Below are 25,912 nucleotides of genomic sequence, written 5' to 3'. Positions count from 1 at the left end.
GACAGTACCCGTAGTAGAAAGGTAAGCAACTATAAACAGACATTCTAAAGCTATATCTGGTTGAGGCTAATTAAGGCTACAGTATGTTGCAGTTGTTGCAGTTTCATTATCGGGGTCGTTATCGGATCAAATCTCACGTCTATCGAAAGACTTCATCGAAAAAGTGTTGCCACAGCTAAATTGGACCAATATTTAAAGCCTTACCGCGTTTTAATTCCTTGAACAAAACCTCTGTGTTTCGCATTAAATTTTAGAAGCAGTGAGAAAATTAGGGAAATTTCGTATTCTTTTCGTAAACATATTTGAGAGGTAATGGTAAAAATAGATTGCTTCCTGCTCCATTGTGGAGTATTCAGTGGAAAAAGAACAAAATGGCGAAACTTGCTTATTTTATTAAAGTTAACTAAGTCATAATGAGACGTTGTAATAACGAAAACAAAATTGAAAAGCCAGTTTTCTTCTGTCGTGTGCTTCTAATGTTGTAGATGCAACCAGAGACCCTTGCAAGAGCAGGTCGGTGCTATTATTTGGCAGCCACACAACATTTTGTTGTGGTGAGATGTTTGGGGGATTTGATTTCCTGAAGTCCTAAATCGGTGATAAGGTCCTTGGGTGCGGATCTAGCGGCCTTAACGTTCGACCGGAGCGTAGGGTGCTGCTGCTGCGAGAAACGAAAAGGGGGCTCTTATGGCAGGCAGTCGGTGTAGGAAAGCAGCAGTATATCGCGTCACATTTTACTCAGTGTATCTTCAGGATGATATTATAGCAGAGACTCAAATTAGCAGGGAAATGGGGCAAAGTGGATCGTCGTCGTCAGTCAGTGTTTGGGTTTCCGTCGCTGTCTTAGCGGCGTCTCGGACTACTATCCGTCATCAGCAACGACCGAAACGCAGGATTCGGTGAACGGCAGGAAGGCCTTGTCTTCGAGACCGTCGAACCTCAAAAGCATTGGCCTCATGCTAGTATTGCAAGTAAAACCGGGGGGTAGATATCTGTTAGCAGCGGGTCTCGTGTCAGCTATAATAAAAAAAACAATAAGATACCCTTGGTGTACAGGCGCTCATAAAAAGTCCGTGCTATCATATCCGAATAGGACAGGGAATAGGTTGAATGTGCGACATGTCTGGAATACGGCGTGGTGCCACGGGCATAATAACACTGCTTTTGTCTTAAAACTAGCACGAGGTTATTGTAACATGGTGCCTTTTTGGAGCTCGATAGACACCAAATAAACGCATCCATAATAGGCGTACAAAAAGACTTATGTAATAAAAGCGTTCAGATGATTTATCAAGCATCATTCCACCTCGACCTTATTCTGGACCCGATGCGGTCAGCAGCAGACGTACATTTGAGTCAATCCGATCCCGAATACTCGTTTTATCTATATGAAGTTACGTACAATTAATACGAGGGCCTTCAACGGTCAGCGATAGAGTTCTAAAAAAAAACCATATCTTTCTCCCATGATTTAAGGGCGCCGACACAATCTCATGTCATGGCCAAGTTTGTATGCAGTATTTTGCAAAGGACTGGTTTTCGATGAAATGTGAGGTTTTTCATTAATTTCACTACGTTCTAGCAGACGTGTAGCGCGATCAGCAGACCCAATCAATTGTGGCCTGAAGGCAAATTTAACAGCGTTCAGCAGGCTAACGCTGTGCTGTTATCACTACCTAAAGTAAGTGACCTATACTTGACGGATACAGCAAATGATCGCCTGTCGAGTCCTGACCTTCGCTATCTGCCCTCTTGTACTCGACGAAGTAATCGTCTAAGAGACCGAGTTCTATAGCACAGGGAAGCAAGCATGTAAAAATAGGTGACACATCGGTATGGTTTCGTTACAGTTGTATATCTTGAGCCACGGCACGTCGCAGAATAACTTCGAAATGCAAAATTGCATATTTAGTTGTGGATGAACGCATTCCGCTTTTTACGGTGCTTTTCTAAGTGTTTTTCATTTCATCAACTGATTGGTGTAGATCTGATGGTGCCTGATGTTTACTTTGAATTGATTTGTGTTAATTATAATATTAATTATTACTGGGACTGTTAAATTCCGTATTTTGGATTTTTTTGGGTTTTCGGACGAAATCTTTAATTTTTTCTAATCACGAACTATAATTACGGCTATTATCTCTGGCCGTAAATGAAACTATTCATCCTGTAGCGGCGAGTCTCTTCACGGAAAACGCATCAGGATCTCCTGACCGAATCTATTTGCACGACTCCAAGCTAGTCTTGTTCAGATAGTGCCATACCCATTAACATCGATTACATACCTGATTGTATCTATATACATTGTAATAAAGTAGCAAAAACAACACCATGTCTATTACGCACTTCTACATATCAGTAGATAATTAATATACAAGCTCAAATCGGCGGAACTACAAATACTACAAATGATTTCCCGACAAACACAACTGGCTTAGATCGGACATATTATTGGCTCGTCACAAAGCAGCAATGTGCCGATGACGAGTAGCCGACCGTGATGGCGGCTATCGAGCCAAACTGTTACTTTATTGGGTGGCCTATACCCGGTATTCTGGCAACAGAATTTGTCGAATAGAGGGCCCATAAAAATTGTCGTGATAGCGTTATACACTAGTAAAATGTGCTATTATGTACATCGAACTGCGTCGTAGAACGGGGCAAGTTAAATCTATGTAACAGTAACCTGCCCCCATGATTTATTTATATGTAGTGCAGCGAGCGCTGGCTGAATGCCAGCTTTTTTTTGTCAGCAGGTTTGGGGTCGCATTCTTATGTCGTTTACTGTACCGCAAGAGAAGGATCGGCCTGTATATCGTCGACTGATAAACGACACGATTTGAGCATCTATTGCGCAAATAGGCTCATTCCGTTTTTACTTTCTGTCACAGTGAGTGATGAACACATCACTTCCCCACGCGGTACCGGCACAAGCTTTGCCATATTCGTTATATCGGTAACTTTTTCTACCCCTTTTTCAGAGTTACCGGTAGCTGCATTTACTTTGTAGACATCAAACCCTCAAACAATTTCAGTGGTTATGCTCATTTCTAGTTGATTCGATGATAACACTCACTTATATGATCTCCTAAATAATAGCAGGAGTCAATCGAATTGAGTTGAGCAGAGCAGAGCTATCCTTGAAAAACGTTTTCACATTATAACATGGAGGAAGAAACAACTCCATCCGATAGGCCATCAGTCGATTTCAATTATTGTAAAGAATAATTAGGAGTAAGTTAAAAGACGGCTTTATTAGGCATCAAATGATTGGCATACACAATAATCGAAGTTAAGTTACGTTTCAAATTCGAATACGTCGTAATTTTTCTAGTTGCTATATCTACGATGATTATTTTTCTGAGAACTTTTTCGGAACGTTCCCTTTCTAGGCATTTAACTGTACATTAACAGCATTTTCTTAAAGTTTTTTTTCTGAGTTTCTTTCCTAATACTAACTGTTCTGATGGTCTGACGGAAATAGGCGTCGAGCGCGCAGTTTCTTTGCTCGAGGTCGATGTACTTTGAATACTTTACCGGTGCCTCTAAACTTATTCTCCGCTTTTAGTTCAAGTTCCATCAGCCTCAAATGGAAGTTTTACCTCGTGGATTTACACTGTTTCGATTTCGATGTCCACCTTAGCGAAGTCGTCAGATGTCCACTATCTACCTCGCCCTATACACCCATAGAGAGTATAAAGTTTTGTTATGCGCTGACAATATCCGTGTCCAGTAGACCAAATTCACCGAGGTCAGAAGTTACTTGTTCGGCTCTGGCTGAAGTAACTGGAATGAACGTTCAAGTGACACGTTCCCGTTTTTCCCTAACCATCTTATTCTTAGGCGACATATGGTAACTCAGGGTGAAGAAACCAGCTCGTAGCGATCAGCTGAGGGACTGACATGATCGAAGAGTTGATTGTCGAGACAACGAAAGATTAAGACACGATTATCCTTGTTACTGATGTTGTTGACAGTGGCGCAACAACAAACGGCAAACTTCTTCCATATCAGTTCATTCTGCCGTTGTTTTGCTTTCATCATTCGAATCGATAGCCAAAATTACCCACGATTTTATTCGCCAAAGAGATCAGATGAGACGGCTTGAAAACCAATCGCCACGGGTCAGCGAGGAGAACTGGTCCCTATGATGCCGACGGTTCAAAGCAAAAAACAGTTAGAAATTAATTGTGCAGCTACACAGCTATACGATACCTCCCGTTAAATTTCTATTAATCAGGACAGCATTCAATGCAATCGGTATACGCTCAGCAGTCCCTCATAGCTCGCCGTAGGGACATAGTCGTCATGGTAAACAGGCGTCGGGTAACATCGAATAGGAAAGCCGTTTTCTTGCTTTGCCTAATTCTACGGACAACTACGAGGTTTCGTGTAGAATGAGTATACCATTCTTTTGTTGGTGAGTAGTTCGCTAGAAGGGTGGCATCAAACCAATAGACCAATGGCTCCACCGTCGAATCCAGTGTTTCGTGTCTGACCCCATTTTCTATTTCGCTCTAGCTGCCGTTTCGGAAATTCGTCGTCCTTCGTGGCAGTGGCGGCGTTCTGGATACTGCCTGCCACCGGCATCGTACGGGCAAACGAACACGCACATACGCTGCAGATAATAGCAGAAGTAAACGACGGTATCATTTTGTCGATCTCCCGTGGGGCTCCGCCGGTTTCCAAGCGTTACCGACGTTTTAGAGGGCAGGCAGATGAGAGTAATAATGTATTACTACTATCTGCCAGCTAACCAGATCGTGGTGATAATTACGACAGTGAGGCGAATACTGTCGCCCCAACCGCATATGTACTGCAATCGGTGCTGACCCCATCCCCCTTCCCCCCCGGCACGCACGCACACGGAATAAGAAGAAGGAAAAACGCCAGAAGACAGGCAAGTGCGAAGTGAATGAATGGCTAGGTATCTGCGATAAGGAACCTGAAGAAGAGCGTATTTCGAGAAGAGAATAAGACTATGCTAACTGGAATGTATCTATAATAATAATAATAATTAGATAGACAGCTCATGTATCCGCTTTCTGTCGTTCCTTGTGGAATCAAGGCATTGTATGTGTTCAGTTACCGCTCTTATGTTGATTGATATGATGTTGCGTGTAGCAGATGAACGAGATGGCAAACAACAGTAATGGTTGTCTGAAAAGAAGCCTGTCTCTCTCGAACAGACAGTTGTTTTTGCTTTGCAGAAACGATACTGCGCTTTTTTAGCTGCTATCATTGGCTCAAGGATATAGGTGTGCTACCCTTGACACTGAATAACAATCTCTGACATACTACATTTAGGCAATCAGTCAGCCACAGTGACGAACTCTTATACTGTATTTCGGCGTCAGCGAGCGGCAAAAAATACAGCAGGCTTCGCCTACTTCTTCGTATTAAACCGCAGTGATTGAGTCGGTGTTGTATCCCCTGGTCGAAACGATACGTCTGGTTATGGTACGGGAGATGTACGTGTAAAAACGTAAAGAAGAGACGTTCTCTTGAATAATAATAATAATAAAAATAGGTAGTTCAAGTATATAGAAATGCTCGGTAAAGAGCGACACTGAACTCACGAATAGCTTGAGATGCCCGCGTCTGTCAAAGAACAACAACCTACCTGTGTTAGGCGGCTACCACAACGACCATCATTATACTCAGCACATCCATAGCCATAAATGATCGCAAGCCGTGAACTGCGGTCAACTGGACTGGACCAATTGGTTTTCCGAGTGGGCATACCAAGCATGGCTGTGCCCACAGCAGCCCATAGACGTGCAGCTACGGCACTTGTACACGAACCATGCACCAACGCAAAGATAGCAACGAACGCCTTTAATTATTAGCCAGCGAAAGCGTACCACAAAAGGCAATAAAGACACTCATCTTTGTCGCTTTCCGTCTAACATTTTTGTGTTTTTCGTTTGTTTGGGTTCATTTGACTTTAACCTCAGACCCACATTTCGCATGCGTTCCGGTGGCTGCGCAAGCCCGACGCGACACTCGGCGAGATGTACAGGAGATATATATCACATAGGCATCCCACACGCGCGGTTTGACCTCTAAAACGATGAGGAAGTGAGATTGCTGCACTTACAATGGCAATAGCATAAAGTCAACTGAACAGAAGCTGTCTGACACTGTAAAATAAGTATTTGTGCGTAGAGATAAATATCAGACATGATTTAGGTGTAGAAAAGGCAGTGAGAATCTGCACAGGCCGTACATCTGTGTCTGTTGCTAAAAATAAAGCTTACAATACATTTTTGTTTTAAAGCAAACACTTACACAATGGTTGGGTTGGTTAAAAATACATGTGAATTTTTCAGAATCGGGTTATGGAAGTCTTCCTATAAAGTTATTTGCGAGTGAACTTTGGGCCACTAAGAAGGAAGGGCTAGTTCTTGATTCATATATAAATATCTACGTAATATTAAAAAACAATTAGTATGGCTTTTATGCAATTGCCTCTCAAGGGGTCAGTTTAGAAGTTAGCTAATATTTTTCGTCCTTTAATATAGTTGCCGTCGAGCGGGCCTTCTAGATAAAGTTTACTAGTACGGACAATCTTGCTTCTGCGGGGACCCACAGAGACAACGTAACCCGATAACGACGTATTATACCTTCTAGTCCAACAATGCTCAGCGTGTTGCTGGTTTCATATGAAAACCGCGTAGGAGAAGCCATAGTGAAGAGATTGCTGGCCTTCAACGACGTAATTTTAAGCATTTGGTCGAAGCACGCGTTCTCCTCCGTAAGTGTTTGCGCTTGTTATTATTAGAGACACAAGCAATTGCTACAATAACAGGCGGAACACCGTTGGAGAAACACCTATATTTTTATCCGTCAATAAGATTAATGGTTCAAATATAGAAAACCAATCAGCCAAAGCAGTGTCGAAGTAGGAACCTATCTATTTCAAACCATGTGACGATTTCACTATCGTCATCAGAGCTAGCCCTACGTATTTAACGGTCTTCGTCTCGAGATATTAGGAAACAAAAAATATTTTCATAACAGTCTCGGCCTGCGGCCTTCTCTAATTAAAATTCACAAATCGACCCAAAAAGATCCCCTCTACTATATGATTTTCGGATACGTGTCATGCATATACATGCTGCGCTATATGACGAGAGACTTGAAAAGGTTCAATGTTCAACGCACCGATGTATCGAACGAGCTATAGCTAGTTTTGTTGAATGGCCGTTTGCTGTTCTGCACGCTCGTACTATCTAGTCCTTTTGCATGATTCTTGACGATTTTTTGACGGTAGATAATCCTCCTCGATGGTGTCTCGCAGTCTGTATGCTGGTGAGATATCGGCGGCACGTGGTGCCCTGACAGACCTTCCGTGGATTTCTGTACGTCTTCGGATATGTAGCTAGTAACTTCCTAATAATAGCAGTGGTAATTGTAGTAGAAAAACCGTAAACGGAGTCTTCTTTGCTCTACAAGATCTGCTACGCATGACAGCTATCGTTGATTACACCTGTTTCACAAGTGCAAACTACAATTATAACAAACGAGTCCACACGCAACACCTTCCCTGCGTTCTTCATAATCTTCATCCACGTATATTATGACACGCACGCACACATCCCGGCATAAGGGCCCGTGCCATAGATATGGGTATAAAAAGGCGCTACATGGTATCACTGAGCTCTACCTGTCCCTTTCCTATAGGTGCCAGATCATATGCAGCGACAGCGCAGCAGAAGTAGCGTCCGTAGTGTGCGCGTTACGTGGACCTATTAAGTCAAACTATAGAAAATTATATCGTTCCCTTAGTTGGTTTTTACCTGCAATGTTTATGATCGTGATGTTCCTCTGCATGCGCTCGTTTATTTCCACCACAAGAACTATGGTACGGGACCGGCCCGCTGGCCAACTGGAGTAGAGGGCTTCGAAATCTTAGCTGCGAAATTTTCTTGTGACATCTATAGTTATTCTATGTTTTCTTCCTCGTCGGTGCTTCAAGCCTAGACTGGCTCTGACGCTAGTGCTGTTGCTTTGACTCGCAGTGAAGGACATCTTGGGGTTGGCAGAATAGAGAGGAATGCCATTGGAAAATTCTATAACGCCTATGCTGTCTACCACGCATTTACTGTTTGTTTAGGGCTACCAGTTCAGAGACAAGCACCACCATACTGGCCTGTGTGATGAGATTCTCCGAAGCGGTTAACAATGGTCCTGCCATTCGTAAAGCCGAAGCCTGGCGTGCCCTAGGTCTAGTACGACGTTGCTATGCGGATGAGGAGATAAATATGGAGCGGTTTTGTTAGCACGACGTGTTTCCACTTTGGGAACGACTTGGGCAAACGAAATAAAAAGCGCTTGTTCTACTGTGTTAATAATGCCAATTTGAAGTTTTTTAAGCATGATCTAAAGTGGCGTAGGGAACGCATTCGGTCATCTTAGTGATGCCGACTGCTGAGACTTTTACTTCAGCTAGTGAAGTGTGCTCCGCCAGCGTTCAACTACAATAAACCGATATAAAATACCTCGGAAAGGCAAAAACCTGAAGAGGTTCTGTTGAGGGATAGGCCAGCCAATCAGTTGCACTATCATTTTTCAAAAGCTATTTCTACTACCTGAAGACAAATGCGCACGTACATGCGCACAGGTCTCAATCCCAGCATTTCTATAAGGTGACCCCGGAGGAGGGAAACGTCCTGGCCAGGATGACTCTCCGCTATCGTTGTTTATGCATGCGGGCGTGTAAAATGAATGTAAGTTTGGCTTAGCATTGTTCTATCCCTCATAGATCAGCAGAGATTCCACTGTCGGATAAAACAATTTGAAGCAGACAGCCCGACAACAATTTGCACCGGTTACAAGATTTGTCGCAGCAGTACCAGCCGCGCGAATGGTAACAACAGAAACACAATGTAATGAAAGAACTCAGCATCTAATGGCATAACTACTTTTACTATTGCTATCACTCATACCACATGACATAGCAAACAAACGGCCGTAGAGGATACGGCTCATATAACTTTCTTTTATTTAGCCCTGGCCCTGTTCCAAGAGGCTATAAGTCATAGGCGTCACTGGAGAGTGGAGAAACACGATCGCACAAATGTTTTTTACTGACGCAGGTCATACGGCGAACTACTGCAGATTCAGATAGATTAACAAGCAAATACGACGAAAGCATGTCGGTCCTGAAGATTGTACATCGCATGTGTTGTGTTAGCCTAATACCTATCAACCCTTATCCGATCAAAAGATCAGAGGGACCCGCCCTTTTGATTATGTTGAAATGTTGTGCCCACAGCTCGAATTGAGCTTAACGGAAGTACTGATGATAGTGAAATATAGGATCCCAGCTGTCTGATAAACACCAGCATTATAAACTCGTACTCGTGCAAACTTATGCAACAACAGCGCTGTGTAACGAACGATGGAAAACGGAGTTAAATCAGACCAACTTAAACGCACGAAACACGTACGTGCAGCTGCATGTAATGAAAGCCCCTAGTGATGAAAAAAGAGCATTGACACGAGCTAGTGCCATAGCGCAGTAGGTGCTTTGCGTTTTACGTTGGTCATTGTGTAACCTGGCAAGATAAGACATCTTTAATCCATTTGACGCACGCGTTCGTATCTCAGCACTGTTGTCTGTCTACTTATAGCTGGATGCACTTTATCATTGTTTTTACCTTTACGACAAAACATGCATATCAGCACTTAGGCATATCAAAACCCAATTCGGTGCCGTCACCTTCCTCTCCGTCTGTAGTATCTCTTTTTACTTTATCTCCACAGATATACTTATAAAAACGCCTTTCCGCTTTAACAGAAACGTCACGAGCAACGCGTCCTCACTGCCTATTGTGAATTCTGTTGTCCAGTGTTCAGTTTTCAAACAGATAAGAAGCGAATGCTGTTCGGGCCGATCACCAAAATAGAGTTGGCGATCTAAGTCGCTCATAGTGAGGTCTTCGTTACTTTACTGTTTCTCTAACATTTTGCCGTTATCAATCTCATTCTTCCTCTCTGAGCTGTTGTCGTTGTAACGACGCTTGCGCTGTAGCTTTTCGCGCTTGGTATGTCGATGACAGAGAGAAATGAAAGGCCTATCCGTCCGGTCGGCCTCTCGATAAGCCTTTGATGAATACGCGGTGATATAATGAAAAAAAATGCAGGGAAGGCCTCTAACGGTGCCGATGCTGGCACTGGCAGCGGCAGACCATCAGCAGAACGATTTTACTCTGCGCAGCCATCTACTATTGAGTTTTCAGACCCATCAGCGTATGTTAATACGCAACTAATGTCATTGCTGTCACAATAGAAACGAGCTAACATCGAGATGGGCAGCATTTAAAGCCCATAATCTGGTTGGGTGTCCATCTATGGCTCGCGAGTTGGATATTACCCCCACACCAGTCTAGGCAGACAGCGGTGGCTGACGGACACCGAAACAACCGGCATGCTATGTCTATGTACACATGTGCATAAGTAATCTGCACTGCTGGCTTTCAGTTGCCGATTGAACCCGTTTCATTGTGTCAATATGAGTCGGAGTATTGTCTCTTCGCGAGTGACCAAGAGTCAGAGCCGTCATCGGAAATACGACGGCTAAATTGCCGATGTATCTGTTGTTGTGTCGGATATATTGTCGTAATATATGCGACCCAAAGTGTTGCTTTTGTTAGCACTAAGATCAGTTACCCCATCGCTCAATGATGCTAAGTTAAAATATGACCAGAAAAGGATCCCGCTAGCGCTTACTCGAGGAGAACAGGAGTGGCAATTAATTATTTTTCTGTTTATAAATGTGACTCTGCCGAAGTTATGCTTCGTAAGTAATAGATCCGCTTCTGGCTGCCGCAACAGCAGCTATTATTGGATACGGTAACAGCGTGGTAACTCTCCGTAGCAGAATACATTTTACCAGTGCGAGACGTTAGAGGTTACTTGTGCGCGTCTGATTAACTGACTGAGCTTATCTCTTTGTATTCTTGTGTATATGCGTGTGGCTGGAATAAATAACAAAGGGGTAACAGACGCCATGATGGAAATATAGCATGCCAATGAACTTCTCTGAATCAGAACTGCGCAACGGTTACGATCTACCGAGGAAATTTCAAGGCCAACGACGATATTAAACAAAACTAGACAACAACAGTCTGCTATCCAGGGGACAAATGCTTAGTCGCCCGATAGCAACCGCCGTACGTCGCCTTCTCTGTAATCATTATTATCATCATCACCAACAGCCGAAAGGGTACACACAATATGTCTCATATCACTGGACTTCTCTAGCAGTAGCAGCAGCAACATAAACATTAACGGTCCGAACCGGACCGCACGCTTTCGGAACTTTTCAATTCTCGATAATCATCATTATGATCAGGAATAACATCGCTCTGATCAGCATTTTCGTGGTCGGCGACACGATCTCGCTTGCAGACGGAATAATGGCTTGACGTGGGGGCGGCGGCTGCTGCTTCTTACGCTCTGGCGCCAGCGATGCCGATTAAAGTGGCGGCGTCCAAGCAGTTTGAACAGCAAAAAAGGCGATAACGCAGGGAGGCAATCGATACCCTTTATTCTCTTTGTCTATATGTCGTTACAATCACGTGTAGTAGATTTTATGTGAGCGACAAGACCGAGATGGCACGCATGGGGCAACACAGATAGAGCAACCGTGGGCTATTTCTATATTTCAGTAGATAGAGCGTATGTTGTTGTATTTACAGGGCTGCTACGGCACCTCTAAAAATCGAACTACGGCCGCGCTTATTGGCATCAGATATCTACGGTGGACTCTAGAAACGCTGTAGAAGAAAATACGCAGACCATCCGGCTTTAAAAGTAACAAACACGGAATGTCCCAACGTGGCGGTCATGACGACGGCACACATGGTCTAAGTGCATTGGTCGGATGATTGAACAGACTGTGCCGTCAGTGTCGCGGCTATACAAGTAGCTAGGATACAAACAGAGTGGCGATGATTGAAATCTCTGAGCAAGAGACTTTCATCGTGATAAAATTGTTACTTCGCATTATTATTATAGCATGTTTCATTATAGTATCGCAGGCGATCGAATAACGCTTCCAATTTTCTATTGAAACTTCCTCTTTTCTACACGAGTTCAAGCCGTTTAGTCGAATAACAGAAATTAGCGGCAAACTTCCTCATATCCAACACTACCGAACATTGAAATCGAAATATGACTGACATTACCGCCGTCTACCTAGGGCCCACATAGTATAATACGCATTTCGGCTGCCGCTACCGGTCCCGCCTATCGCGTCGTTTAGCTCCTACAGGACCAATGAACACCCAAACGAAGCGCGACCAAGCACCAAGCGTTGCAGTGGTTTCTGTTTTCTCAACATGTCCCATCGATGGCGCAATAAAGGCTCCGGATGATAATCGTTCAGAGCGATTTGCTCACGCGCGCTCTTTCGGCGATCTGGACCGATTTCGTCCTGGTTCGTGCCAATCTCTTTAATGTCTAATCAGCCGATGCTAATAATTGGAGACTGTTTTCTCACTAGAAGTTAACAACTTGGCCGCCTCGACTTAAGTTCGTTTGTATTGATGGCTTTGCAATTACCTGCTTAGCAAACTAGACACATTTCGGAAGTGATAAATTTCACGATGTAAGACTGTGTGTCCGCTATAGAAGGTGAGCATAGAGACCATCTAACGATACCAAAATCGACACGGTTTTCTATCGACTTCTCTCATAGATCAGGAAGACAAGCAACTGTATACGACTCTTTGTCTGTTTCCCACAAGAGATCTTTTGTCAATTAGCATTAAACCATTTTTTAGGTACAGAAAAAGCAAAATACATGGCGTTGGTACTAAATGTTAGGCACAGGAAGGGCACGGTGCACTGCTACACGGTTTCTCCGCTAGAGTAACTGTTTTAGTTCGCTAGCGTTTCGGAGAAAGACCTGCTACCTGGACAAAATGGCTGTATCGTGCCTTCCTCTTCGAATTGACATCGCCGTTAGGCATAACTCCATCGGGAGTCAGCCAGCCAACCAAACGTAAACCCCATAACCCGTAATCAAAGATTAGCAACCATCCCTATCTAGTGTTCATAACTGGCACTTCCATATAGCTATTTGGAAGCTTTTTTGAAGCTGATACAATAACTCAACCAAGATGAATGCTCATTCGTCGCCAAGACTCTATTTCTAGGTAAAGATCCATTACACATAACTGCTTATATTGTGATAGCACTAATATGGGAAATATAGGATTCGAATAAAGAATCTCATGCCATTTCTCTCTATAGAAAATTATGTCAATTGCGGCAGCCATTATAAAGAAGCGTAATTTTAAAATTAACACGGACGGTCTTGAAGAGATTGAAGAAAATTTTTTTCCTGAACTTTGTGTCTCCTGAGAGCTACACGTTCGCAAAGCTAATTCCACCATCACTATCATTGGTTGGTATGCCAACACGGCATTTGTTGGCAAAAAAAGAATTAGTTAAACCGGAGTATTCAACTCAAACGTTCTCCTCTTCATATTGTATTGATAAGGAACTTTTTCTTTTTATAAAAACCCACGAGGGAAATCAATACGGACACCGAAAAGGATCTTCCAATCCCTTAATGTCCCTTAATTACACCACTTTAATTTGTACTGTTTATGAACACGGCAACGAACGTTTTCATACGCAGTCGAAAACGCCGCATCAAAACGATTAATGAACATCGGCCTCGGTTCGAACTAAATGGTCACTCATATAATTAATTTGTGTTTCTGCCGAATAGAGCTATCAGTATCCACTGCGTATCTTTTTTTTAATGGGAAGGGCAAATGGAAGTCTATACAAATAGACTTCCATTTGCCCTTCCATTCGAATCGGTTCGAGGCAACGGACGGCATGTTATTTCATCAATAGGAGTCTTTAGAAAAGAACATCGCCACCATACGTACGTAAGAAACATAACGCCGCCTATTCCTTCTTACATAAGTATTTGCACGCTGTTGTCTGCAAACTGTTGCTGCTGCTGCTGCTGTGACTGGGTCTTCGTAACAGAGCAGCTTCATAAAAAGGAAGGTCATCGAACGAAGACCGGTCCGCTATCGCTGTGAGTATCGGCGCGATAGGTCATACCTGTCTCATTCTCAACTCCACTCGATGTACTTCTATTGTTTACGTAACCTTTCTCTCTCTCTCTCTCTCTCTCTCTCTCTGTCATGTGTTTTTACACTGATCGCATTCGAACACTCTTGCGGTCGTCGTTTGAGATTTTGACAGTCTCGCGTCAGGGTTCGTATCTAAGCTCACTTGGCCTGACGCTCGCGACGATGACAGCCACTCCGACATCGTGATAGATTTCATCATCTTACTTCTTCTGCAGCTCATTAGATTTTAGGCATTTACTTAATTCGTGAATTCGTTTATTAAGTAACACTAAGGGCACACGTATTTGAGAAATCGACACGCTGTTTATCTCATACTCTTCCGACAGCTCGCACGGTCTGCCGACGATTGTCTGACAGAGGGCGGATGAGCCGGCACGTTACCATCATTGCTAACAGCTGCTCCAAGAGGTATCGATCAGACTGCGAATCGGTCCTAAAGCTTGTTTGACTGGAAGATCTGGCACTGGACATTCGTAGCGTCAGTTTTGCATGTAAAAACAAAACTAGATAGATATTTGGCGTACAGATCGTACTCATATTCTCTATGCAGGTATAATCTCTTTCTCTGAGCAATTATCTATTGTAGCGGGATTCGTGCAGATAGCTACAGCCACTGGGCACAAAGTTCGATTCCACTACGTTGCTGTATATTGGCTTGTGATTGGCTGAACAGTAGTTCCCCTATGGAGTTGGTATTCAAAGCTTATCAATAACATAACGATATAACCTTCAATTGTAGATACTATTTAGATACGATATACACAAAGCAGGCTTTTGTGTATATGGTTTGTGTATATGGAAGTTTGCTACCGCTACGTGCAGTAGCGGTAGCAAACTTCAAATGACTGAAATTGTGATTAGTTAACTGCTAACGCCACTATTTGATTGTTTAAACTTTTGTCTTTTGCTGCCATTCATGTATAACTAAAGCCTAACGTATAGGACTCTCTAAAAAGCCGGGATATAAAGACGCAGAAAGAAAGACGCACTGTCTTCTATACGATACGTACGTGTCTATTACACGTATGTACACATATCTGAGCGCGCAACTAGCAGTCATAGTCTAACGCTGTATCAATGGTTCTCCAAACAAGGTCGGTATCGCCACTCTTAGCCTTACTTGATTTGATCGCTGTTTTCCGCTTGAAGCTATTACTATAACGGCAAATGAAATAGCAATTGAAGGAGGCTGAACCTAGTTGACTCTCGCTTAAAAGTATCGTCGTTGGCGCACACGAAGTAGCATTCGCTAGGTTTACCTAGGCTTATAAAACAGATACTCGCGCTTCGATTTCATCGCTTTTTGCTCGATAATTGTGCGATACCGTCGAAAACTAGTGACTTCGCAGGTTGCCACCCTATTTTCTTTCTTCCTGTTTCTCTCGTTCCCAGGAAAGGGTCCTGTATACATCGCTGTAAGCGGGCAAAAAGAAGCTACCGCCATTCGTGCTGCGAGGTGCGCTGTATGTTATTGGACGTGCACGCTTCTGGACGTTTGCTTCCATCTGTCAAAACATTCAGTGTGTCACGAGTTAAAGTAATCTTAAAGGGTCAACGTATAGCACATACCCGTTTATACAGAAACATGCACACTAATAATAATAATTATGAAAGTAGAACTATGACTGGAATTAATGGCGGCCCAACGGCGAAGCGCCCAGTTTCTGATGCTGATGGGATTAGGAGGTCTGTGACGACCAGCACTTTGACGGACGGTGATCATTTGACGCTGACATCCCCCACAGACAGGCAAATATCTCTGAGGCTCAGCTGAATTTAGAAGACGATAGAAAACACCCAGAGACTCCCTACGATGAGCGACCGGCAGCGATATTAAAAATCGTAGAATGACACCGGGACAACGTGTTTTATTTGGCCTGATAATATAACAAAGGCCACTGAGGCCCAAGTAAGCATACGTTTCATAGGCCTAGAGAGGCAACGTCATTGCGCGTGCGTCAAGCAGCGCCCAACTATGAAGTTGATTACAAGGCGACGCAGACTCAAATGTAAAAAAAGCAGGAGAAACTCTAACGAAATGTCAAAACATTGCCAAAGAAGCTCGTTTAAGAGACTTCTGCCACTAAAATCGTCTACCTCCTCCTAGCTAACGCCAAAAAAGCCAATGTATAGAAGTTATTAGAACTTGTATATTTATTTGGCTTGTTAGCATGCAGGGTTGGATGCGCTAATGATATCCGTTATAGCTCAAGCAACCGTAATTTTAAGCGGCGACTGCCGCTGTATATTACAGCCTTGTCTGCTTTACGCGTTGTTATCAATCAACATTAACGATCTTATACTACATAAAGAGGCCGCGCCCAGTTGACTTTATACCACGTACTTTATACACACACACACACACAGGTGAAGCCATGCTCGACCAGAGTATATTGCTAGATTATATTGAACTATGGCGAACCACGCGGCGATAATCTATTCACATCCGTTTAATATATATTTAACGGTGGCTTTCAGTAGAATTTTGGTCGGCCCCAATCCCAAATGCAATTAGTTGTTCTTGTTAGATAATTTACGAATATTATCTAGAAGCCAATGTTATTTTGATAATTTTTTTGGGCAAAAAAAACTTGCTAAGAGCAGCTTCGACGATCTTGGCAGAGGTTTGTGTTTTACAACCGTCAATTCTTTGCGGAAAAGTTACCCATATCCATCGATTAAAGTGGACAAATATTTTTAGGTAAAGGTCGGATTTATCCTCAAAAAAAAAATCATTTTGACAATTTTAAACTTTGGGCGTAGTTTCTACGCGTTAATCCTATCCAAGGCCACTAGTAAGATGATAAAAACGGAAAATGACCTGTAAATCTTCGTGGCGTCTCTTGTTTGATTCAGTTACAGCGGCTTTCGACGTTTGACCAAATCATAGAAGAAGCAGACCTGCTCGCTCGCATAAACCTCAATGGTGTCGAAAGCTAGCGTGTGTGCGGTTCTCTATGACCATAGGAAATAAACGACCAAGTCGCTTTTGGTTCCCCATAAGATGTTTCGCTGTACATCGTAACTGTTACCCGAACCCCATATAATTAATACAAATAAAACGACAAATAATGGGACCATCTTTAGACTGCAGTTACTCTATGGTGGTAAATTTGTTGCTTAACTCACATGTGAAGACGTTTTATGGGTGTGCACCGACACGTTGCCTTGCGACTAAGCCAATGATTCGAACGAAGATCAGTGACGCGACGTAACTACAACGCTTTTATTTTACTAGAAGATTTAAGGATCGTCAATTGATTGATTTAAAGTTACCGAAGCTTGTTCATATAAAGCATCCAAGGTAAGTTCCAACTTTTACAGATAGCGTTAATAATAGTACTGGATATATGTGACACAATCTGCGTACGGAAGCCGATAATCACAGCATCGCTGAAATGGACCTTTGATTACTCTATTCAATCCAATACGACGGTGTTATGAAACTACACAAACAGAGAAAAAAAAAAAAGGTACTTGAACAATATTTGTCCAGAATACTGATTATCTGTGCTAACACTGCTATGGAATCATTTTGTCAACATTGTGGACTATTTGACAACAAAGCTAGCAATGTCTAGAAGTGCTAAATAAAGTTGACAGCTGCAAGCGCAGAACACAAAATTGTTATGTAATGCTTTCTTCGATAATCCTACGTTCTGCAAACTCTAAAGTGAAAAATGCGTGAGAAATAGAGGGTTATCTGCTCCAAATATGAGCTAATCTAGTAGAGATTCACTTAATAGAGCAATATACTAAAAGGGTCGCCTTAAGCTGTCGTTTGGCATTCGCCAAGCGTCCTTTTTTTCTGCTCCAGTTAGGAACATGTATTAACAGGTGAAGGACGCGCTTGCTTGCGAACATCTACTGCTCCTGTAGAGTCGTAAAATATGCATCTCTATATTCTATCGTATTCTATTGTAGTCGTTCCTCGAGAGATTTGTCGTCCTTTACAGGAGCAAATCCTTTCGAAATTTTACGTCTCACTACAACACGAATTGTTGTTTCTCTGTGGTTATCCCGTCAACTGCACCATCTGCCTGAACACTTACATATATTGTTTGCGTTACACTAACTGAATAAGCTAGCACTCGTCGGAATAGGCTAACTCAGTAATTCTATTTCGAGATAGTGTAGGGAATTTATTTCAATCTTTAACTTTCGTTACCCCCCCCCCTTACGTACATAAACGACGGCTATACGCTAAGATATATTGTATAATAATTGACAATTCTAAACTAGTTGCTATACTACAAGCCAACGTAATGAAAAACTTGTCGTAAGGTTATATATTATAAAGAGTTGTCAATGGAAAGGTGGGCTTTGCCTCAACATAGTTCATCCTGCGTGTGTGATGCAAATGCTAGCCATCCACGCTTCCTAAACCCTCAGCTGGCCCAAGAAAAAGCAGTAAATGCACCCTATTGCATCTAACGGTTATTCGCAGACATTTGGCGACTCTGTGCGACCTACTACGAGTTCTGTCAAGACAATGCTTGGCTTCGAGGTATTTTTCCTAGCTTCCGTGTTGAATGCCCCTGGGGTACCATCTCGGCCACACGACACACAGCGACTCGAAGCGTACTTCCGATAAATCGCAGCAGAATAGACGAGCAGATGAACAATTAATTTTACCTATATTCTTTACAAAACCAACTTCTTCTTTTTCCCCTGTCTATCCTTATTTTTCCTTTTGCAGCCCCAACCGTACTAGTGTACCGCGCATAATAGCAATAGGAATTACGCACCGCAGCTCAAGTGTTTGTACTTTACGTTCGGTGTTCCGTATTCGTAGGGGCTCAATAGGCGCAATGGTACACAATACAGCAACACGTAGATTCATACTGAATCTTATCGTAAGCTACTTATGTACAGCAGATTTTGCTTACGTGGCCGCTGATTTGCAACTGTCTGATCTGGATGTTTCTATATAGTTCTATTCTCTTCCTTTTACACACCCACTTCCGGTTCGATGGGACAGAACCTCTGGTCCAGATAGGGGTTGCCACGAGCTCGCGTAACGTCCACCCATAATCTCTATACCCTCTTTGAAACTGCCAGGATTGCCGTTCCCACCGTTGGAGTTCGAATCGACGTCATGGAGTTTGCTGTTGAACGGCCATGGCGTCGCGCACGAGACAACGAATGGAGAAGGAACGCTTGTGAGAGGGTGGCGGCAGTCGCGACGTTCGGCTACCTCGCCACCAGTAAAGGCAAGGATGCTCAACGTAGAAGGGGCTTGCCATCGCCATTGCTGGTTTTGCTATCAACCAGCAAGAGGAAGGGAGGATAGGCCACCACCTCTCTTTGGAATAGCTCTGGTAGTGGGTCATAAATGCGCATAGAGTGCTTCGTTGGCGGGATATTTACAATGATGGAGTTCAGGGGTGTTTCTGTGGCTGCGAGCAGCAGCCGCCTTTAGGGGGCTGCCGCATGGAATCGACGGATGGAAGGAGAGACGGGGTAAATAAGTGGGATATATGCAGAGGAACAACGACGACTACGAAGTAGACTCGATCGACGTTTGAAACTTACCTCACTTGAAATGTGGCATAGAAGACGTCCCAGTATCGGGCTAGCGGTTCTGGGGCCCCACAAAGTGGGTGACTCCCGTTGAGGGAAAGAGGAATGGAGGGTACCCTTCTGACCGTTCAGTGGGGAAGGGCATGTCTGAACAGCAGCGGTAGCAGCAGCAGCTGCAGCAGGGTAAAGTACGGAAGTAACGGAGGTGCTCGGAATGGAGTGGGGCGCTTGTTGAGACCATGCCGGCAACGGCCTACCGGGGCTTTGTCGACGGTCGAGACAGGTCAGGTTCGCTCGGCAGACAGCCCGTAGCACTCGCTACCACTTCAAGAAAGCAGCAGGAAAGGCACAGGCAGCCCAAACAGGCGGCTACAGACGACGGATGCCGGCCCAGGCAGCCGGTCGGCGCACTCTGACTACTTTACGGTGAGATCTCTTCTCTCTCGCTGCCCCTGTGCCTAGGACTAGGAGAGGCAGGCACCGAAGCACTCAACCAGTCAGTGACCTAGACTAGCAGCAGCAGCAGCAGCCTCTCGCCCGTTTGCTGGCCCAGTGGAAATTTTCCATGGCCCACACCGAAGGTTCGCACGTACGAACTCGTAGAGGACGACCAGGGAGGCAAGCCAGCATAGAAACGAGAGGCAGAGCATATAGAACGTTGGAAGACAACGAACGCTGGACGACGCTGTGTTGTGTTGGTGTGCGGCAACAATAACGGGACCAGCGGCAGTGGTATAGATCGGTAGGGAGGCTGGCGCGGTCGTTGCAGCGCGTTTTTCGTTCGCACTTTGGTCTCGTTGCTTGGATTAGTTGTAACGATGACTACGCATCTGCTTGTTAGTTGCGGCAGATGATGATGATGACTGGGTGCCCGACTGGGCAAAAGCGTGGAGGAGGCCGCCCATCTGCGCGCATTACGAGCTGGACACAATATTAACCACGATGCTACAAAACAGGATGGCAGGCAAACAAATAGACCGATGAGAGTAGAATTCAGATGCTGAAAGTAACCGGCAAAGAAGTCATGACAGGCCAAAAAAGGTCTAACTGTTCGTGGGCGACCGAAACGAGCATGCTTACGGTTATAGATAGAATCGTATTTCAAGTGCTATTTCAAGTCAATATAATAGTTCGACCTATCGAATAGTAGCAGTACTTTGGGTTGTATGAGTTCTAATCAGCCAAGCGGGTTGTAGGTATTCTTACAAAACCGCCTAAAGTGAAGACGCACAGTACAGAAACAGCCGAAAATATCTTTAGTGCCATCATATGATCTTCTAATGCGTCGCATTAGCAACAAAAGGCGAGTTGGGCGTAGGTAAAAGGTAGGGTGACGACGCCATCAACAGAGTCCAACGGCATGATTTAGGAAAAGCAACAGAGGGCCCTCGCTGCCGCTGTCCGGAATGACGTCATCAAGGAGAGACTAACCGTTTAAGGCTGGAGGGGAGAAAAGGAACATGTGGGGGGATGGGGGAGGAGGACGTGAGATACGAACACGTTGTCCTCGTCACCTGAACGGCGAAAGGCTAGACAGATTATTCTTGATGTTGTTGTCAGATGAATTGATTATAATTATTCTCGATCGTTGTTTCCTTTTCGTTGTTATTATTGAAACATTGTACATCCATTTTCATTGCGACTGTATTTGTCGGTGTCGTCGCGGTCGTCCGAGAAGCTTGCATCAGGAAGACGGCGACGGTGTCCCTGCAGAAGGGGCCGTATGCTACCGCCGCTGTTGCTGCTATTACCGTTGTGCCTAACATAGGAGATCCGGAAGAGCGTATGAGGTCTCTTCCTGAAGATTGTTTCTACTATTATTTATACTGAAACGGCGATTTGAAGCCCGAGCACAGGACACAGGCTACACTAACGGACAGCCTTTGTCCGATTTACATTTGTTTCGAAAACTGTCATTGTTAGTTATACACACGAACAAACATTAGTTATAATGTTTGTTCGTGCTACAAAAATTTTTCTCTGTTTGTTATAAGGACATTACTTTGCTTGAAAATAATTTTACATCACTGTAACAATCCATGAGTCAAAAAACTCGACGGCCAAACGCACCAGGAAGCTGCATGGTGCACATAGCATCACAGTACACGGTACGGTTGGCAACAATGGCCTTGTCGAAAAGCCGAAAATCGCCTCGATTTCTATTGTTTATGGCAGTAGTCGCTTTGAGGGTTCTATCTTTGCCCCTCGCTACCTGCTTGTTTCTCTTCTGTAAGCGTCGTGCGATAACCGACGAGAAGCTTCGGTCGAACTTGGCCAGCAAAGGTTCAATAAATCTCGTAGTTCTAGGTTTGCTATTTGTCATCGTCGTCGTCATTATGTAGACTCTACCCGAAAACGCACTGCTTCCTTATGCTGAACGTATCAGAGTCCTATCATACGCGACAGCGGTTAAGTCAACGAAGATTCGTTGTTAAACCAGTTTAACTGTTGCTGCTGCTGTTCGAGTTCCTCCAAATCAAGCTCTGTTGTCCAAGTAGGCCGAATTGGAGTGTATCATTGGCCTTATGTCGTAATCACAGTAGCGATGGCTAAGCGGAGCTGGCTGTATGTTTTTTTAATTATGCGTGTTTGTGTGTCCTGATCCTGTTTAACGACGAGCATCCGTCCTGCTATTACCATCGTCGCTGCTGTATTATTTACCCCCAATTGATCGCAGTTTGGGTTACTTTTTTTTACCCGTTTATTGTGAGACCGGACCACTAATCCAGCGGTTTCTGATAACTGGCTTGAGGTTACTACAGCTACCGGCCGGAAAATGGGCGGTGATCTAACCATGATACTCTGTGGCTGATTAATACTAGGTAGAACTCATACCATGACTAATGGCAACAAATCATTGTCAGGATGAATGAAACACTGGCGTACTGGAGATACACTGCCCACCTTTGAGCCTATGTATACCGCATTTTTTCCTTTCGCTTTCTTTGGCCAATCATAGTTCTTCATCGAATTTTTTCTGCAATATTTGTCCCTATATATGCTCGCAGAGTATGCTTTTCGAGGCTGTGTTTCGAAAAGGTTTGATCTCGCATGACTGTAAGGCTGCCGAAAAAGAGCTGTGATCAAGTATTTCATGCAGAAGGTGAGTTGCAATTCAATTAGTTGACTCGTAAGTGCTACGCTGAATATAGATCGAAAGCCATGTCAGCTATTTAAGGGCTAGCCCTTATAAGCAGAAGTAACTGCGGTATTTACCATGAAGGTAACACAAAAGCTTATAAACAAACTTAAATCCATGTAATGATTTGTTTGCGTAGCGGTGGTCGGGTCGTTGAATCGACGGGTAGACCACAACGATTCCTTTGCAGCTTGTGGCTTGCGATAGGAAAAAAGCTTCAATGGTTGTGGGGGGGCCTCGTCGTTTATCAACTCGAGAGAAGGCACAATAGCAGGAACAGGAGGAGATTTTCTCGTAACGCGTCCAGTGATTGTCCTACTAGTCTGTTGCCCACTCGCCCATCCGATTTATAGTGTAACTGAGCACATTAGGCCTCCGGTACCGATGTCTATCGGACGCCTCAAAGGACAGGCCCGATTCTCGGAGAACTGGCGGCAGTAGTAGCGGCAGACCAAAGAGCGATCGGCACTGAAGAGCACGGGTAGTTAAAGAGTTGGGAAGATATGATTGTCATCTGTCTGTATTTAATCAGCTACTTAGCAGACAGTCAATGAAATAGCGACCAGCGATCCGAGTCACCCGGCAAAAAGAAAAGTGGCTCAACTGTAGAATCTGAAAGATCGCTGCCAGGCCACAACTAAATGCCCCTGCCCACCATAACCAAACAATGTTGCGTAGCAAATGCACTTCTATCGGTATGGACGGAATCGTAAGGCGACTGCTGCAGATGGCTATGCCGTATTATCTAATACTGCCTTACGCTAACTTATTGTTTGATGCATGCCGTTTACTATTCATAGTAATATCTAAAGCAATGTATAACGACAGCACCGGAAGCAGTACTCTAGACATTTTTATAGTTACTTTGCGAGTTCATTACATGCTTATTATCTGAGGAACGATAATGCGCATATGATAATAAAGGCAATGTTAGGGTAGTGAAGTTCATATTTCTCAGGCAAGTGAGCTTCATTCGACTGACGAAAAATTGGGATAGGCGTGCTTGGATTCGATTTGTGCGTAAGGGCTTGAGAAGTTATCGGCAATATTGTATAAGGACAATATTAAACACTGTCGTCTGTCGCTACATAGCGCTAATGGGACCGACTGTTCATTACCAAGCCGTCCTTTGAAATGGGTGCAAGAATAATTTCCCCAAACGCGCATCACTTGGTGCCATCATCCTTTGTGCCTCGCGTCGCTCCTACCAATGTAATTTGTTTGTTTGCGCTACCTATCAATATGTGTAACATCTACGGTACCGCGATGGCCAACAACAATAGCGAGCGCAGACGTGCGCTTTGGAAGTCAACGACCGATAACGGCCCCCGAAGGGAATGCTACGGTGCATCAGAAAGCGGACAGCTGCTAACACGCGAGCCTTCGGTTACCTGGAGCAGGACATAGTCGTCGCAAGGTCAGCCGAAGTGATCGAGAAACCGCAACGACGCTTGTGATGCTTATTATAAACAGAAACGTGTAGAAAATCACAGGCAAGCGTCACGGAACGCTACAAGTATGTACTAGTCGCCATAGATTACTCGTCGTTGAGGTTAGATGCATCGCCAATAGTTTGATACGTAAGACTATTGGCGATTTCGTCGCTAGAAAGCTGAAAGACAATCAAAAGAAACGGGAGACAGCAACGACACCTGTTTTTCATCACCTTCGTTGATTGCTCTTTAATATTGTTGATTATCGTCTGAATATTGGCACCACTGACCAGAGCAGTTTTAAAGGCAACGGATAGACCGGTTCTGCTGAGATACGGCGGCGGAGATAACCGAGCGCAATGGCCAATACGTTAAGCGAACCGACTATGAACGCCTAAGATACGTTAGATTGTAACGAGCACTGGGAGACAGCATTTGATCGAAGTAATTCGCATGTAGTGAAATACTAGTAAGATGAAAATTCTGAAGATATCTATAGCCCTATTTTGTGGCTCCAAGCGGCCCATGGTTAGGTTGTGCTGGTGGGTCAATTTGAAAAACAAAGGTACGTCAAATCTCTGTTAATATATCAATATATTGGCCTGTTAATTAGGTTGAAAGGAGCAATGTCCACTAACCGTTCACTGTATCTAGCGCGCCGATACCAGCAACAGCCAACGCCAACAACAAAAACAAACACACAATAAATTATTAAAAATAAATATATTACATCCAATTAAACCCATTGACATTTTTGTTACACACCCACATCTGGGTTCGCGTGAAGCGGTTTATGTAGCGTTTATCTTTGAGGCATCATACTGTATCATACAGAATGACAACGCTATTTGCGCACAATCTAGCCCGCTGCCGAAAATCATTCGGGTGTCCGTTTGTTCTTTGATGTTCTACTCCTGGATATGTCGCCCATAATGGTACACTGTCACAAACATTCGAATGGTCCACCTGGCTAGAGCCATAAGTATAACTCACATGTCGATATACACAAATATCTATTTTTACACATCGCCACCGCGTTTGTGTAACCGACCGTTCTGGGCGCCCTGTCTGGCCAAATAGGTGCCACTCCTTAGCTTGGCCGTGACATCTATAATACAATCAGATACAAACGCTATAACATGGTCAATAGATTCTCTCTTCTCTTGACGGTAATGGGCCGAAACAATTTTAGGGGCTACAGTGAGGTGGTATGAGAACTGCGCAGTTGCTCCTTCTAATGCTTTGCGCAGGCCAACGGTCACTGAGTAGCCTTACGGGGGAGACTCATTAAGGGAAAGGCAAAACAACGTATCGGATATACTGTATACAGCAGAGTTGAAAAGGCGCTGTTTTTTTTACTTCTAGAGCCTTCGATTGGTAGGAGACCTAAGAGCCGAGGCCAATTAATCAGAGTCCTCGTCGGAGCTGTGATGAGATCCATGATGGAGTACTCGGTTGAACTATGGACCTATAATCGCCTTTTTCCCCTACCATAATGTAGTTGATTCTAGAGAGAAAACCGCTGTTCCGAATTACGTCCGATCCAAATAGCTGACCGGAACTTGCGTAGCAGCTAATACATGTCTATTGTTCGTTCAACCTGACCACTGCTGATATTTCCATGGCTGACTCTGAGTCTTAGTTATGCTTCTTCTAGCATTGCCGTCTTGTGTGGTCGACGGTGTGGC

General features: G+C 44.0%; 2 protein-coding genes across 5 annotated transcripts in view; one reads left to right on the top strand and one right to left on the bottom strand.

The window, feature by feature from the left end:
• The window catches only part of LOC111264697 (sodium- and chloride-dependent glycine transporter 1), a 40,330-nt gene that overhangs the window by 11,908 nt on the left and 2,510 nt on the right, over positions 1 to 25,912 (bottom strand). Inside the window, exon 1 of one of the 3 annotated variants that reach the window (XM_022840790.2) lies at positions 19,665 to 20,240. The exons of the other annotated variants lie outside the window; for them this stretch is intronic. The gene's annotated coding sequence lies outside the window, so the exon portion shown is untranslated. Of the gene's footprint in view, positions 1 to 19,664; positions 20,241 to 25,912 lie in introns of those variants that run through there. 3 annotated transcript variants of the gene reach the window in all.
• Positions 16,907 to 25,912, top strand: part of LOC111264698 (vesicle-associated membrane protein 3) — a 45,726-nt gene continuing 36,720 nt past the window's right edge. For both annotated transcript variants that reach the window (XM_022840797.2, XM_022840795.2), the window contains exon 1: positions 16,907 to 17,433. The gene's annotated coding sequence lies outside the window, so the exon portion shown is untranslated. The remainder of the gene's footprint in view (positions 17,434 to 25,912) is intronic.

This window comes from Varroa jacobsoni, unplaced genomic scaffold, assembly GCF_002532875.2.
Source record: "Varroa jacobsoni isolate VJ856 unplaced genomic scaffold, vjacob_1.0 scaffold_887, whole genome shotgun sequence".
NCBI classification, from domain to species: Eukaryota; Metazoa; Arthropoda; class Arachnida; order Mesostigmata; family Varroidae; genus Varroa; species Varroa jacobsoni.
This window is presented reverse-complemented; position numbering and strand designations above follow the sequence as displayed.